The sequence below is a fragment of the Polypterus senegalus genome, chromosome 12, assembly GCF_016835505.1.
Source record: "Polypterus senegalus isolate Bchr_013 chromosome 12, ASM1683550v1, whole genome shotgun sequence".
NCBI lineage: Eukaryota > Metazoa > Chordata > Cladistia > Polypteriformes > Polypteridae > Polypterus > Polypterus senegalus.
The window spans coordinates 76,747,823-76,765,715 of NC_053165.1; the positions used below are offsets into that span (position 1 = coordinate 76,747,823).

General features: G+C 44.6%; 1 long non-coding RNA gene across 1 annotated transcript; it reads left to right on the forward strand.

Moving 5' to 3' along the window:
• Window positions 1-13,091: 13,091 nt before the first annotated feature.
• Window positions 13,092-15,718, forward strand: LOC120541088. Its single transcript, XR_005635942.1, has 3 exons — window positions 13,092-13,189; window positions 13,823-13,912; window positions 15,492-15,718. It is a non-coding gene; the product is annotated as an uncharacterized LOC120541088 (long non-coding RNA).
• Window positions 15,719-17,893: the final 2,175 nt, after the last annotated feature.

Below are 17,893 nucleotides of genomic sequence, written 5' to 3' on the forward strand. Positions count from 1 at the left end.
CAGCTCCCCCTAGCGGCCACGCTGGGCCCTAACCAAGCTGTGGAGGACTCCATCTCCCATGGAGCCCTGCGGGTGGTTGGGAAAACACCGTCGGCCAGGGAGGCTGCCACCAAGCGTCCCGGGGAAGGTACTGGACTGTCCATGGTGGCTTCCCCAGAACATAAGCAGCAAGGGCGTCCCTGCCGGTCATGGGACCCGGCTGTCCTTCACAATATATATATATGTGTAGCACCCTGCTAGTTGGGTATAATAGTAAACTCAGAAGTGTTTACTTGACGCTAAGTGCGCGCGCGATTTTCGGCGCCACGTTCGAGCGGAAGGGAACTCGCGCGGCAAGCAGGTTCACGTTTCACCTGTGGAAGAAAAAAAACAAAAAAAAAACGCGGCTGCACAGTCGCGCGCTCTCTTTTAAGCGATACAGAGCTCGGTGATAAAGACTTTTTGGAGGACCGCCACAGCTGCATTCCGAGAGGCACAGCTGGCACGCAATACGTCTGACATGATTGATCCCAGAAGGAGAAAATGCAAATAAGTAGTGTCAGAAATATCACAGGAGGCAACAACTAATCAGGGAACGCAAATAAATCGCGCATCAAGACGAAGCTGCTGGCGTCACCCCAGACTGAGCTGTGAGATTCCTGTGTTTAACCAAGGAGGAAAGTGAGAAGTGTGGGCAAAAGTTCTGGAAGGACACCGTGAGTACATGTGAAGTTATGTACTGCATATGAGCTCCAACTAAGCGCGCCAATGATTTTTTTTATATATATACCTATATATTAATTTTTGATTTCTAGGTGTGAACCTTACTAGTGCTGAAACTCAGACAAATTTAAGTTGAACTGTGATAATATCCCATAAGCAGTGTGTTTATATAAATGTGTTTTATGTTTTTATTTGTTTGTTTTGTTTGTTGTTTGTTGTTTTCTATCCATGATTGTGTGAAGTGCTTACATGGTGGTTGCATTCAAATAATTAATAAAAAGGAGTGAGTGTTTATAAATCATTACTTTGAAATAGTGTAAAATTATAAATAATAATTGTTTTCATTGGACCCATTGGTTATTAAAATTTATTGGGAGGTATTTAATGTGGATTCCACCAGTGAAATTTCATCCTATGTCATAGGTAACGTGCCAGTTAAATGGTGGGAGGGCTACATTTGTGGGGGCTCGTCCGGGATTATTAAAAAAAAAAAAAAGTGTTGTTTTGGTGGGCACTAATGTGATAAATACTGTTCCTGTATAGCATTATGTGTTTTCTGCCTTTTTGAAGTTACTTGTGCTCGACTGTGCAGTTTTGTATATATCTTTTTCCATTTCCAAACTTGTTTGTTTGTTTATTGATGAAGTTTGTACAATATGGATGTATATGAGATTATTGCTTGGTGTAAAGAGAAGAATGTTGCACTTGAGAATGCTGTTGTTTTAAGCAATGTGCCACTGGACATTACAGACACAGTTATATATAGGGTGCTAGACACAGTTAAGGGAACTGGCAAGACAAAAGTGCATGGTCGATGCAGTGATAAAACAGGTAGGGAGCAATTTGTCTTAGTAGAGACTTCTAAAAGGGTTTCTGAAATTTCTTTCCCAGTTTTTATTTGAATTCCTGATGAAATAGGCCCATGGTCCACTCAAGTACTTAGTGCTACATCCCCTTCATCTGGCAGTAGTAAAGGTGAAGAGTTCCATACTAAGCTTATGTCTTTCTTGAAACAAGAGGGAAAATCTTTAGCTGACATACAGAATGTAGCTTCCCCAGCTCTCACACTTAACATTGAGTTAGTTAGCACAATTATTTCACTAGTTCAGAAATGCCAAACTGCCTCACCAGTAGAAGCACAGAATTACAGGAAACTGCACACATTTTCTGGACTGACTCCTACACCAAATGGGGAGGAAGACTATGAGGTATGGGCTGAACACACTACACATATTCTCGAAGAATGGCAGTGTTCTGACAATGTGAAGAAACAGAGACTAGTGGAATGCCTTAGAGGGCCCGCAGCAGATATTGTGAGGTTTGTGAAGGTTGAAAATCCTTCAGCTACTTCTTGTGACTACCTGAAGGCTCTAGATACAGCATTTGGTCCTACAGAGAATGCATCTGATCTGATGGTGAAGTTCAGAAATACCTTCCAAGAAAAAGGGGAAAAGCTCTCTGTGTATATAATCAAGCTAGATAAGCTACTACACAGTGTTCTGCGAAAAGGGGGACTGAAGTCTTCTGAATTGAATCGCCTTATTGAGCAAATAATTCGAGGGCTCTTCCAGATGACATGGTGGCACTTAGGTTGAGAATGACGCACAAGTTTTGTGAACTTCTTCCTTTCACTGAACTTCTAAAAGAAGTGAGAGAAGAAGAGAACATGATTCATAATTGAAGTACTGTTCAGGCCAGTGTAACTGTGTCCTCCGTGGCCTCTGACAAAACAGATTCAGCTGACTCTGAGGTTGAGCTGCTAAAGAAGGAAATTAGGGGACTGAGAAGTGAAATGGCTCATCTACTGTCTGCTGCTGTTGCTCCAGTGACATCAGACACTCCCAAAATGCATAGCTTAGCTGCCACTACAGGGAGAAGTGCTCTAAGCAAAGCAGGCGGTGGAGAAAACATTTTCTGCTATAAATGTGGAGAGGATGGCCACTTTAAACGGGATTGTGCAAATGAGGAGAACTTGAGAAAAGTGAATCAACGACTCATTAAAATGAGAAGGGTGACGGGAAACTACCCCGGGGCTCAGTAGAGGGATGGGCTGAAGCTCCTCAAAAGACACGTTCCACCCAGTGCAATGAACTAAACAAAAAGACAGCTGTGCTCCCATCAGGGCTAGTTGGGCCTAGCGCTATCCTTCCTATACAGATAGAGGGCATTTATGCTAAAGCTTTACTTGATAGTGGGTCTCAAGTTACTCTTCTCTATCGATCCTTTTATGAGAGGTACCTTAAGCATCTACCTTTAATGGAAATTGGAAATTTGGAGATATGGGGTTTAAGTTCTCAGCAATACCCTTATGATGGATGTTTGTCTTTGAGGCTCGAGTTTCCAGGATCTGTAACTGGAGTAACTGAGGCCATTGATGCACTGGTGCTGGTGTGTCCGGATCCAGTAATGAAGGGTGAAGCATCCATTCTAGTAGGAACAAATACATCCGTGGTGAAAAAACTGATTGAGGCATGCAAGCAAAAGGTTGGGAAAGATTTCCTGAACACTTTAGTGGTTCATCCCGTCATGAAAGACGCATTTGAAAGGGTCATGAGGATAACAGCTGACCAGACTGATGATTTAAGCCAAGGTACAGTGTGGTTTTCACACCCAAAGCCTGTCATATTGTCTCCTGGTGAGACGGCAAGAGTTAGGGGGATTCCAAAATATTTAGGAAAATTTTCTAATAAAACTTTGCTAGTGGATCATCCTGAAGAGCCACGGTTTCCTGAGGCATTATTGGTGAGGCCAGAAGTGCAGAACACTCCAGTTGAACACTCAAGAAGGATCACAGTCACTGTTCGGAATATGTCCGATCAGGCTGTTACTTTGAAGAGGGGTATGCCAATTGCTCACATCTTCCCAGTAGAGGTTGTGCCACATGTTTCCTCCCTGCCGAGATGACTGCTGAGAATCAGTTGACTTTGGACTCCTTTGATTTTAGTGATTCTTCTCTGCCCGGAGATTGGAAGAAAAGACTAGCTCAAAAGCTGCTGGAGAGGAAAGATGTTTTCTCCTGTCATGAATTTGATATGGGCTGTGCTAAGAGTTCTCAACACGAAATCAGGCTAACTGAAGATAAACCTTTCCGGAGAGGTCTCGCGGCTTGCCCCTGCTGACATTGAAGATGTAAGACAGCATTTGGGAAAACTGAAGGATGCTGGTATTATTACTGAGTCCAGGAGCCCTTATGCATCACCTATAGTAGTAGTGCGTAAAAAGAATGGACAAATACGGATGTGTGTAGACTACAGAACCCTAAATCGACGTACAATTCCAGATCAATACACTGTCCCTAGAATTGAAGACGCTCTTGCCTGCCTTAGTGGAAGCAAATGGTTTAGTGTGTTGGATCTTAGAAGCGGATACTATCAAATTCCTCTCTGTGAAAAAGACAAAGAAAAGACAGCTTTCATTTGCCCAGTTGGGTTCTTCCAGTTTGAAAGGATGCCTCAGGGTATAACAGGAGCTCCAGCCTCTTTTCAGCGAGTTATGGAGAGAACAGTTGGGGACATGAATTTATTGGAGGTTTTGGTGTATCTGGATGACCTCATTGTGTTTGGGCGAACATTGGAAGAACACGAAGAGCGCCTCCTTAAGGTTTTGGATCGCCTGAAAAGTGAAGGACTAAAATTATCACTTGATAAATGCAAGTTCTGCCAAACATCTGTCAGCTATGTTGGACACATTGTCTCTCAAAATGGAATCTCAACTGATCCCTCCAAGATAGAAGCAGTGATTTCATGGCCCAGACCCCAGACTATATCAGAACTGCGCTCCTTCTTGGGTTTTTGTGGTTACTACAGGAGGTTTGTCAAAGACTTTTCCCAAGTTTCTTACCCACTGAACCAATTATTGCAAGGCTGCTTGCCTAAGAAGAAGGCAGCAGAAAACATGAGGAGAAAGAGCCAGGAAGGGTCTACTTTAAGCCTACTGAGCCATTTGGAGATAGATGGGATGAGAGATGTGAAGTAGCTTTTGACATTCTAAAAGCTCAGCTTACTCAGGCACCTGTATTGGCTTTTGCAGATCCTCAACTACCTTATGTGTTGCACATTGATGCAAGCTGTGAGGGATTAGGAGGTGTCCTATATCAAGACCAGGGGCAGGGTTTGCGGCCAGTGGCTTTCATTAGTAGAAGCCTAACACCCACTGAGAGGAATTACCCAGTACACAAATTAGAATTTTTGGCATTAAAATGGGCTGTGGTAGAAAAGCTCCATGACTATCTGTACGGGGCCAAGTTTGAGGTACAAACTGACAACAATCCTCTTACTTACCTACTGACATCTGCCAAATTGGATGCTGCAGGACATCGATGGTTGGCAGCTCTATCAGCCTATGATTTCAGCCTCAAATACCGACCTGGCAAGCAAAACACAGATGCGGATGCTTTGTCTCGGCGTGCCCATGAGAGCCCAGTGGAGGATGAGGACTGGATAAGCATTTCTTCTAATGGAGTGAGAGGCCTGTGTCAGCTGTTGGAGGTTAATAAGCTTAACTGTCCTTCATTCAACAGAGTTGTTAACTGTTTAGGATGCTCCGTTAAGGCAGTACCTGCAGCATACTGCAACCTAGCTACATTAAGCACTGCATCACTGCCCCAACTGAACCTATCTGATCTGTCAGCCCCACAGCAGGAAGACCCTTGGTTGGGTGAACTGTGGAACGCATTTAGAAAGGGAGATATTCACATGGTGAACAAGAGAAAACACAATATATCTCTTTACTTTTGAAGGAATGGGGAAGGTTGAAGATGGAAGATGGAGTGATGTACCGCTACACTCAGCCACCCAACAAACCAAAGTGTAAACAATTGCTTTTGCCACAGAAATTTCACCAGATTGTTCTACGATCATTACATGATGATTCTGGACATTTGGGTTTTGAGAAGACCTATGGATTTGTTAGGAATCGGTTCTATTGGCCCCATATGAAGACCGATGTGGAGCAGTACTGTCAGACTTGTGCTCGGTGTATACAGAGAAAATCTTTGCCAAAGAGAGTTGCACCTTTGGGTCATTTGAGCAGCAGTGCACCAATGGACTTAGTGTGCATGGATTTCCTCTCCATTGAACCAGATTCCAGTAACACTTGCAATGTTCTAGTCATTACAGACCATTACACAAGATATGCACAAGCTTTTCCCACCAAGGATCAGAAGGCGTCCACTGTGGCTAAAGTACTGTGGGAAAAGTACTTTATTCACTATGGTCTACCCAAGCGTGTACACTCCAATCAAGGAAGAGATTTTGAGAGTCAGCTAATTCATGAGTTGTTGAATCTATTAGGTGTGAAAAAAACGAGAACCACTCCATATCATCCTCAGGGTGACCCTCAACCAGAAAGGTTTAACCGGACTCTGCTTGACATGTTGGGCACTCTGGACCCAAAACAAAAATGTAGATGGAGTCGTCATATTGGGCACCTTGTACATGTCTATAATTGCAGCCGCAATGAAGCAACTGGATACTCCCCTTATTTTTTGATGTTTGGGAGGGAAGCCCGACTGCCTGTTGATTTGAGTTTCAGTGTTTCAAGTGACAGTTCGTCAGTAAAGTCATATCAGAAGTATGTCAGGAATATGAAAAATGAACTGAGGGTAGCATATGAGTTGGCGAAGCTGCTGCTGGGAAAAGAATGATGGAAATAAAAGAGACATGACCAAAGAATCCACTACTCTCATCTTGCTCCCGGTGATAGAGTACTGATTCGGAATCTTGGATTGCAAGGGAAGCACAAATTGGCTGATCGATGGAGTCCCAAGCCATATATTGTTGAAAGCCAAATGCCCAATTTACCTGTTTTTCGAGTGAAGCCAGAAGATGGTGAGGGACCTGTAAAAATATTTCACCGAAATCATCTGCTTCCAGTGGAACAGAATCTGAGATTACTGCCTGAGGTTGACAGTAATGCTAACTCCCAGAAAAGAACTTTGAGAGAGAACAAGGGCAGAGAGAGAACCCAATGTTTGAACCAGGAGATGAGTGATGTGCAAAAGTCCAAGATAAAGAAGTTGTCGATTTGCCAGGTTCTGGAAAAGATTCGGACAGTGAAGATGATGAGGATGGAGAATGGATTTATGCACCTTCCAGAGGTGCTAGTGGTCATGATCTCCCGGAACCTTCCTGTATGGGTTTAGACCCTGTTGGATCAGAGCATGTAGGGAATGCTAGAGAGCAAGTCACGGATGAGGAGCCTGGGAGCTTCAACATAAGAAGTCCTGCTGTAGAATTCTGTGATGATTGTGGAGATACAGTAAGGTCTCTGGAATTTTCCCAAGGAGCTCAAAATAGTGCCCCAGAGATCTTTGATTCTTCTGTGGGAAATGAAGGGGCAGTACAAATTGCTAATGAAGAGGTTGGAACATACAGAAGATCTCAGAGAATCAGGAAAGTTCCAAACCGTTTAGAATATGATTTCCTTGGAGAGCCAAACATAGGTACTAAGTGTCCAGTGCGAATTGTTCTACACGGTTTATTTTGATAGGTGCACCTAAATACAAATAATAGTTTCATAATTTAGTAGGGTAACTGCAAAATAGTTTTCAGTTTGTTTAACTTGTGAAATTTTCTATAATGTTGCTTATAGTATATTTGGTTTTAAGTGTTATCCAATGTGACTAATGTATTTTCCTTCGTTATGAGGACACAACGAATTTTTTGGTGGGGAGAGTGTAGCACCCTGCTAGTTGGGTATAATAGTAAACTCAGAAGTGTTTACTTGACGCTAAGTGCGCGCGCGATTTTCGGCGCCACGTTCGAGCGGGAAGGGAACTCGCGCGGCAAGCAGGTTCACGTCTCACCTGTGGAAGAAAAAAAAAACGCGGCTGCACAGTTGCGCGCTCTCCCTATTTTTTAAGCGATACAGAGCTCGGTGATAAAGACTTTTTGGAGGACCGCCACAGCTGCATTCCGAGAGGCACAGCTGGCACGCAATACGTCTGACATGATTTATCCCAGAAGGAGAAAATGCAAATAAGCAGTGTCAGAAATATCACAGGAGGCAACAACTAATCAGGGAACGCAAATAAATCGCGCATCAAGACGAAGCTGCTGGCGTCATCCCAGACTGAGCTGTGAGATTCCTGTGTTTAACCAAGGAGGAAAGTGAGAAGTGTGGGGAAAAGTTCTGGAAGGACACCGTGAGTACACGTGAAGTTATGTCCTGCATATGAGCTCCAACTAAGCGCGCCAACGATTTTTTTTTATATATACCTATATATTAATTTTTGATTTCTAGGTGTGAACCTTACTAGTGCTGAAACTCAGACAAATTTAAGGTGAACTGTGATAATATCCCATAAGCAGTGTGTTTATATAAATGTGTTTTATGTTTTATTTGTTTGTTTTTTTTTTTGTTTGTTGTTTTCTATCCATGATTGTGTGAAGTGCTTACATGGTGGTTGCATTCAAATAATTAATAAAAAAGGAGTGAGTGTTTATAAATCATTACTTTGAACTAGTGTAAAAATTATAAATAATAATTGTTTTCATTGGACCCATTGGTTATTGAAATTTATTGGGAGGTGTTTAATGTGGATCCCACCAGTGAAATTTCATCCTAGGTCATAGGTAACGTGCCAGTTAAATGGTGGGAGGGCTACATATATATATATATATGCCAGCAACACTCATGACAATGACAGAACAATTATATTGTCATATCATGTTACATTATTATTAAAATGTTTCCTTTTCTCTTTCATTACTTCTTTAACACACTACTTCTCCATAGCAAAGCACGGGTATTTTGCTAGTATAACATAAACTTAAATGAAAAGGAATTGTGCTTTATTTTACAGTTATGATGGGACAATTACCACCAACAACCGAGACAACAACAACAGAATCAACCACTACTACAACAGGAACGACTTCCACATCTCAAAGTGCAGCAGCAAGCGACATAACATCCACCCCAACAGCAACTGAATCAAACAATATTACTATTATTATTATTATTACTACTACAAATGGAAAGACTTCCACCTCACAAGCTACTTCAAGCACCAACTTAACAGCTTCCACCCCAAGAGCAACTGAATCAACCATTATTACAACAGGAACGACTTCCACTTCACAAATTACTGGAACAACTGAAACCACTCTAAGAACAGCTGCATCAACTGCTGCTACAATAGAATCAATTTTCACTACACCATCAGATTCTACTCCAACCTCTTTCAACAGAAATTCATCTACTATATCTGCACAATCCACTGTTTCTCCAAGTTCTTTATTCTTGAATTCCTCAACAGTTTCTGTGCAATTATCTGCGTCTTCAAGTTCAATTTCTTCACAATCCACAATTTCTCCAAATTCTCCTTCTTCCTTGAATTCTTCTTCAGTTCCAACACAGTCATCTGCTGCTCCAGGATCTTCTACAACAAATTCATTTGCAGTTTCTACACAATCAACTTCTTCTCTAAGTTCCTCTTCTTCCTCAGTTTTGACACAATTTTCTGCTTCTCCAAGTTCTACTACAACAAATTCATCTACTATTTCACCTCCTTTTTCAAGTTCATCTACAGTTTCTTCACAATCAACTCCTTTTCAAGTTCATTTACAATTTCTTCACAATCCACAATTTCTCCAAATTCTCCTTCTTCCTTGAATTCTTCTTCAGTTTCAACACAGTCATCTGCTGCTCCAGGAACTTCTACAACAAATTCAACTACAGTTTCTACGCACTCAACTTCTTCTCCAAGTTCCTCTTCTTCCTTAGTTTTAACACAATTTTCTACTTCTCCAAGTTCTACTACAACAAATTCATCTACTATTTCACCTTCTTTTTCAAGTTCATCTACAATTTCTTCACAATCCACCATTTCTCCAAATTCTCTTTCTTCCTCAAATTCTTCTTCAGTTCCAACACAGTCATCTGCTGCTCCAAGTTCTTCTACATCAAATTCAACTACAGTTTCTATACACTCAACTACTTCACCGATTTCTACATTCAATTCATCTACAATTTCTGCACAATCATCTGTTTCTCCAACTTCATCTTCTTCCTCAACTGTTTCTATAAGTTCCACTCACTCATCTGCTCCTTCAAGTTCCTCCTCTGCCACAGCTACACCATCCACAGTGCCTACTACTTCCACTACTCAGAACTCCCAAAGTAAGCCAACGGTGCAACTCAACTTCAAAATGCTCCTGAATTTCTCAGAACAACTGGGTAACAAGTCATCTCCTGAATTCATCCAGCTCAGTGATAAAGTTTCACAAGAGGTGAGTGTCTTCTGTCATTTTGCTTTACACCAAGAACATGTCCTTCTTCCTCCTTCATTGTTAGAGAAGCTTTTTCCATTTCAATCCATGTTTTTATGTTTTTTTCTTTATAAAATTCCATCTGCACTTTCCTTTCATGTTCTTTCACCTTCCTGAATCCTCTTCTGCCATTACAGGGTACAGGGAGTGGTGGCACTGAGCACAAGGCAGGGCCCAGAAGTGGGCATTGGGGGCACTCGCACTGTCACAGAAGCTCATTGACTCAGACATGTATTTGGGGTTCAGATTTTCTTCTCATTAGATAAGTTTGGTCCAAGGGTGGGCACCTGGACTCTTGACACATGAAGCCTGTCATACGAGGAGTATGTAATGATTTCCATCCCTCCATCCATTTTGTAACTCACTTCACTTACCTGAATTCTCAGTTTCTTAGCACCATTTTTTTTACATTATCGATCTTTTCCATGGTCAACATGGTATAAATGATGTTCCTTCTTAATTTATCTAATTTTCTGTTGCCTTGGCATTAGTTTTTTCATCTCTTGGTTGCTGTCATTTCTAGGGGTGGCCATGTTGTTTATGGTTGCTACAGTTGTTACACATGTTGCCAGTCATGTGATGAGGAAGTCACATGATGTTGTACATATTTGAATCACTCCATGTAAGATGGTTGTTCACATGGCGTTGCCACGCAGATTTTGAATAAAAAAACAGAAAGTCTGCCTGAGGTGTCACCATTAGCAACTGAGGTGCCAGTGAGGACTTTTTCCCACTCCTCTGCTTTTCTTCTTTTGCCTTCTTCATAACTGATGTGATTGTTTCTTCTTGATGTCTTTCAGCTTTACAAAGTGTTCCGCCCGCTGTACCCAAACACCCTGAACAGTGTGATTGTCAACAAATTCAAGTGAGTCCTGCTGGCCTTCACCTTGTCTCTTTGGGCATCTTCCGTGTTGGCCAGCTTTGTGGTATACTTCAACATGTCCAGCTGCAGTGCCAGGCCTCCATGTCCCCTCTGTAATAAGACCCTCTTCTTTATATCCCCCAGAAAAGGATCTGTCATCGCAGAAACACAACTGGAGTTCACCTCCAACGCCACCACTGCTGATGTCCCCCAGAGTGCAGATGCCGTCCGAATTCTTTACAATGCGGTCAATTCATCGGGTGACGTGGGACTCCTGCCTGTGGACCGATTGAGCATTCAGTCTAACAGTAAGTGAAGGACACCTCCATGGGCTCCGTGTTTCCTTCCTAACACCTCATAATGGCGTCTTGTCTGTCCTCTTCTTCACAGCGGTCACCATACAGCAGCTTTCATTGTCCACCACCTCAGTGGAATTCCAGACACAAGATGGCTTCATTTCAGATTTATATAACAATTCAAGTGTGGCATACCAGCAGCTGAAAAATAAGACCCTCGTGTGGGTAAGTGCCATCCCCATAGTTCCTGGCTGTTTCTGTGCCAATGCGAGCTGAAAGCAGAGCCCGGGCACCAAGTTAGAGGAAGTGTTATATTCAGGTGACCCGTGCCATCATGGCCCTTACATTTGTATTTCTATCTTTCTTTCCCAGTTGCTGTCCATCCTGAAGCCGTCCTACGGTGACCCGGTGCAGTTGGCGTTGAACTTCAGGTATGACATGGCCATCATCGTTTGTCTGCCCAACAATGTTTAATGTCACTTACCCTGGGAGATGAAGGGGACACGCACACCTAGTGGGCAACTGAGTGCTGAGCAGCGGGCAGCAGGTGGGCAGTCATATTTATGGTGGGGTTTGGAATTCTGCATCAGGAGATGTGTGGATGTCCACACATTAACCAGGGGCAACAGCAGGCACTAAATGGCAGGTTGGCAAAATCAAGTGTCTTTTGTAGAAGTGGGCATTGATATCAGCTGATATGAGCAGGTCAGGTGAGCAGCAGAGATTACCAGTTTGGTGAAGTGGCAGTGCCCCATCCAGCTGTGACTGATCACACACATCACACACATCACAATGTGGCATTGGAGTCCTGGAGGAGGTCGGGGGTCCCACAGAGGGCTGTCTGCCCATATCAGAGGACCATTACGCTAACCGTTGTTCTCTCTCAATTACCAGTAACAACTCCAACTGGGTCTCCACGAGTGTCAAGCTTCAGTTCAACACGACTGTGTTTGTCAGCTCAACGGTCCTCATCAACAACATCCTGCAGAGCAGCAGTCCAGTCCCACTGGTCAAGTACACGCTGACCGTCAATGGTACGTACCTGGAATTGCTTTGTTTCACCCTCGGTGTAATTCTCAATATGAGCTCTGAGATTTCTTATGGCATTCTCTCATCTTCCTCAGCCATGCCAGCCGTGCCACTCGCTTACAACATCTTCACCTACAATCTGAGGATTCTCAACAAGCAGTTCTCTAGTGACATGAGTAACCGGTCATCAGCGGCGTTTGCTGAGCTCAGCGCTCAACTGAAACAAGCGGTAAGAAGTTCTTTGATTCCATGGACACCTCGCTAACGGACCCCCTGTTATGTTATAGAGCACCTTTCATAATCGCTGAACAAGACGATCTCCAAACAAGAGGGTCTCCACTCCTGCCCCTGAAGTCGTATCAATGTCATGTATGTAGAGTGTTTGGCGGTGTGCCTACTGAGAGTGTAAGGAGCTCTAAAAGAGGAAGGAGCCACTGCAGGGCACCCAGTGCAGCTTTCTAGCACCCGATTCTTTGTCTGCGGCCGCACGTCCGCCCTCAAGTTGCTAACCCGCTGTCTCCTTTTATTTTTGGCAGCTCCTAACGCTCTTCCAAATCAAGAATGGCTTCACTGACCTCTACGTCACGGACATGAAGTAAGTGACCGCCTCATGCTGACCTCTTCCTCCATGGCTTGCACTCACGCCAGAGCCCACCCATCACACCAGATGTCCACTTCTCTTTGCAGGATGGGCTCAGTGATCACCAGCGCCACCTTCATGTACAAACCAGACACAACCACCAGCAGCGATGTGACCAACACCCTCCTGAGTGGAATCTCCCAGGTCAACCTACAGGGAATACAGCTGGACCCCTGGTCCATAGTGGGCAGTGGTGAGTTCAGCGGGCAGGGACAAGTGGGACCTGAAAGTGTACAGGGTCCTGAGAATGTCCCAGTGGTAACCTTGATTTTGGTTTTCCTCCAGCCACCCGGTCCCACCAGCTCAAACGCCCTTCCCAGGCTATGCCATCGCCATCATTGTGCTCTGTAGCTTGCTCATCATCCTGATCCTAGTGGTCCTTGTGGTGGTAAGTGCAGTTCAGGTGGACCTCCCTGTCATGGAGCACCTTTCATATCCTTCTCTGTTGTGCTGTCTGCTCTTTCTGAGGTTTCTACGCTTGCAGTGCCTTTCACAGCTTTGACCTTAGGGAAGCCATCTAGTGTCAGTTTGTGTCACCCAGCTTCTCTGCTTATGTCCCTCTGTTTCAGCTTGTTGTGCTTTAATGAGCCGATGACTATTTTTAATTCACTGAAAATGTCACATCTAAGGGGCAGTGCCTGCGCAATACTGGGAGCCACCATAGTAAGGAGTGAATTAGCAGAGTAGTCGGTCCGAACAACTGGAGTCACAGGGCTGTGCTAATGTGGTGGAGCCCAATGGTCACCAGATCATAACACTAGCAGCAGATGGCCACACAGATATAGCGCTTGACAGTAAAGGCAGGTGACCACCCTAACAGAGCGTCTTTCTCTACAGCCTCAGTACATGGGAGCCCCCCTAATATAGCGCCATTTACTACAGTCAGATGGCCTCACAGATGCAGCAGCATTCTTGCCCGCGTCTCCAAGCTCATTGAATTGTGTCCTGTCTGAGTCCCTTGTGTCACACTTTGTTGGCTCCTCATTTGACTCCTGATGTCCTTTTCCTTCTCCCTCCTCAGGCCCTGAAGACCCACCTGTTCAAGAAGTTGGCACGCGCCTGCTCCCTCAAGTCACCTGACTCCTTTGACCTCAGCGCTCATCTTTATGACGTAAGTGTGCAGCTCGCAGCTCTGGAGCGCCCTCTACTGGGCCCCCACCATGGCACTTTGATCTTATCCGAATGTAACTTTTCCTCATCATCTTCTGTGTGGGGATGAAGTGTCTGATCATCCCTCTCCATACAGCCTGGTTCTTCGTCTTTTTCTTTATTTCTCCATCTCCGCCTCACTTTCTCTTCTACATTTCCCACAAATTCCTCGTCTGTCCTTGTTAGATGTCCATACCACTTCAGCCGACTTTCCTGTACTTTCTTAGACTTCCCTCCCACATTTCCTGTATTTCTCATTGTCTCATTTCTTATTCTGTCCTTTTCTGTAACTCCACACATCCATCTTCTTCCCCTGCTCTCCTTTTCCTGCCCAGGTCTCAGCTCCTTACATCACTGCCGGTCTTACCAGTGAACCTCACCCTCTCACACCCGATCACAAAACACTCCTCATACCTTCTTCCAATTGTTCCCTCCACCCTGCACTCTATGGATTATCTCTCCATCTGATTCTCCATGTTGGTCCACCACTGAAGGTCGATATTTAAGCTTTTCCACTCTTTTCAATGGCCCTCCCTGCACGCTAACTTCTGAATCCTGATCATCATTAAACTTCAGCCATTCTGTCTTCTTCTATTTATCTTCATCCTCTATCTTCATAGCCCTTCTTCCTTCTTCCAACTTCCTCTCCACTTCCTCCTTCCTGGTGACACACAACACAAAACGTCTGCACCAAGGGTGATTGCTCTTTAATCCCATGACTCAACTGATCTGTAACCAGAGGTGAGGGCTTAAGAAGACTCCTGCTGCAGACCTCCTCCAACTGGGATCTTGTCTGCTACCCCAAGATCACCTTTAAGCTGGGTCCTTACTCCCTCCTGCGTATCCTGGACAGTCCTCAAACACATCTCTGGTCCTCAATTCACTCTCATGCACCTCCAGACCTCTTGACATGGCACTCCATCCTAAGCCTTCTTCAAATCGGTGACCACCATATGCAATCCTTTCTGTTCTTGCCCATGTTTCTCTGTCAGCTGCCTCAGTTGTTCATCTCCCTGGCATAACACCAATGTGCTCCTCCCCTGTGGTGGTTTCTTCTCTTCATAACCCTTTCTCCAAATGTCTTATTTTGTGACATGAGCTTTATGCCCCCGTAGTTTCCACAATCCTGAATATCCCACTTCTCCTTATAAATGGGCACAATCCCACTGTTCCTCCCCTCCTCTGGTCATCTGTCCTCTTCAGAGATCTTCTGCATGAGGTCCCACCACACATCTACTCCCTCTTCCATACTTCTGATGGTATTTCAGTGGTCCTGTTGACTTTCTGTTTTTCATTCTCTTCATTGTCTCCGTTACTTCCTCTCGCCCGTTATTTGATGCTCCATCCCCAAATACTTCCCTTGGATTTTCTTTGTTAGGCTCTTCAAAGTACATCTTCCATCTCTTCTCGATCCTGTCCTGTCACCCAAGCCCTCAAACAGATTGACGGTTAGACATAAGAGCAGCATGGAGTCAGGGGTGCAAGCAGAAGGAGCCCGTGGTGATTTGGTGTCCTCAGCTTTGTGTCTTTTTGTCTTGCAGGCCTTCGAGTAGCCGACAAGCTTGTGAATCTGCACTGATGTCCTCCGACCTGCCAGGAGCTCCGCTTATCATGAAGTATTGTGGGCAAATATGGAGTTGAGGAGCACCCTGGCTGCCACCTACACGTCTAAGGGACTTTGATGGACAGATGGACAAAGGTGACCACTTTTGTCCACTCACTGCCTTCTTCCTTGAAATTTAGGAGAACTGCACAGCTCAGGAAACGTCGCGTTTAAAAAAGAATTCAAATTCGGGGCTTTGGTGTCTCGTCAGACTTTCAGGAGGGGCTTGTAGAAGTGAAGGCTCCTCAAGTGTCCTCCTGAGGGCTGACAATGGCGGCTGGCTCTTTGGATAAAGAAATGCACTGCTTTATATTTTCTTACTCAAATGATGATTGCAATTTAATTAATTTATATTCTTAATGCAGAATTTATTTATTTTATATCCAATAAAGTCAATTAAGAGAAGTTGCTTTTATTGTCTTAGCTGCTAACCTGTGACATCAAACAGAATAAAAGATGAGGGGAGGAGCCTGGCACTGGTTGGCTCCACCCACTTTCTTTGGAGATGCCATGAAACTGCAAAACAAAAGGGCGGACCCCGGTGTCATCGGAGCATTAAAAACGTGACAAATGGGAGGAGACATTCAGCCCATTTGACATTCGTTTATTTAGTTAATCATTTAGCTGTCCCCGTGTCTCACCCTGATCCGCCTGAAAGGTTGTCCAGGTTTCTGCATCAGCTGCATGTCTCCGTAGTTTGTTTGAGATTCCCACAAGCCCTGAGTTAAAAATGTCCTTCCTGGCTGCACGTCCCCTTCATTTCCACCGGTCTCCTTGAGCACAGGATGCTCCGTCAAGGTTCTCAACCCTCATGATGCACCTGATAACAAATGGAATCATCAGCCATATACAAGGTGTGGTAGGCAGAGTAGTGTGGGGCACACCATGGCACATGGGCACGTTTGGGTCTCCAGCAACTGGCCAAAATGACCCAAAGTGTGCAGCAGCAACTCAATCAAGAAGTCCAGAAGGATCTCAGAAGAGCATTCAATGACCTGCAGGTCTCCCCAGCCTCGGTAAGGTCATTGGATGGGACTCCATACTGAGAAGAAATGGGATTCATAGGAAAGATGGCATTTTACTATCTGAGAGGACACCACCTGGATTATCCCTAAGCCTCCTGGAATAAAGACAGCTGAGTGAAAAGCTGGCATCGGTGGGTGACACATGGACCACTAGGTCCAGAGGTTCAAGGGGGAAAGTGGAGTTTTGAAGTGTAACAGAGTGCTAAGCTAACGTGCCAAAGTCTTTCATGATAAAACGCAAGGGCAGAATGTGAATGTGGGGACATCGTGTGTCTGTGTTAGTGTTTCTGGGGTCCAGTGCTTTCATGAAATGACCGCCAGTTGTTTGACACGTATGAAAAAGATCAGCAAATCTTTATGAAAACCTGAAAGTTCATCTTCCCTACGTTTGTACCTTCATTCTGGTGTGTGTGTGTGTGGGTGTGTGTGTGTGTGTGTATGTGTGTGTGTCTGTGTGTGTTTGTCTGTGTGTGTGCGTGTCTGTCTGTCTGTCTGTCTGTGTGTGTGTCTGTGTGTCTGTGTGTGTGTGTGTGTGTCTGTCTGTGTGTCTGTGTGTGTGTGTCTGTTTGTCTGTGTGTTTGTTTCTGCCTTGCGCTCCATGACAGCTGAGATCGACTCCTGGACCCCACGACCCTGCTCTTGATTAAGTGGATGACAATGACACGACAAGTTCATTCAGTTAATAGACGTGTAGTAATAAATGTGTTAGGATGTGACATTAGTTCATTAAATACCGCCTGACCAATAAATGTTAGCCTTTCTAAATCACGATCATCATGTTCTAAAAAAGTATCAGAAATATCGACACACACAATACTTGTATCATCATGTTGGTCAGTCGGTCAGTCAGTCAGTCATTTGTCCCACCCGCTATATCCTAACACAGGGTCTTGGGGTCTGCTGGAGCCAATCCCAGCCAACACAGAGCACAAGGCAGGAACAAATCCCGGGCAGGCTGCCAGCCCACCGCAGGGCACACACACACACCAGGGATAAATTAGGACCGCCAATGCACCTGACCTGCATGTCTTTGCACTGTAGGAGGAAACCCAAGCAAACAAGGGGAGAACATGCAGACTCCACACATGGAGGACCCGTGAAGCGAACCCAGACAGGTCTCCTTGTTCATTATCGATTTCTAAAACAGCAGTATTGTCCATCCCTAAGAATATGCCAGCCATGAGCACCCAGCACGTTTGTGGACCCCCGAACGAGCGACGCTGAACGAGGCGCCTGGTGAAGTCGCACTTTTAATGACGCTACCTGCGCTGATCCCGCCGATGTTTCTCAGGTCACGATGGCTGTTCCTGCGTCC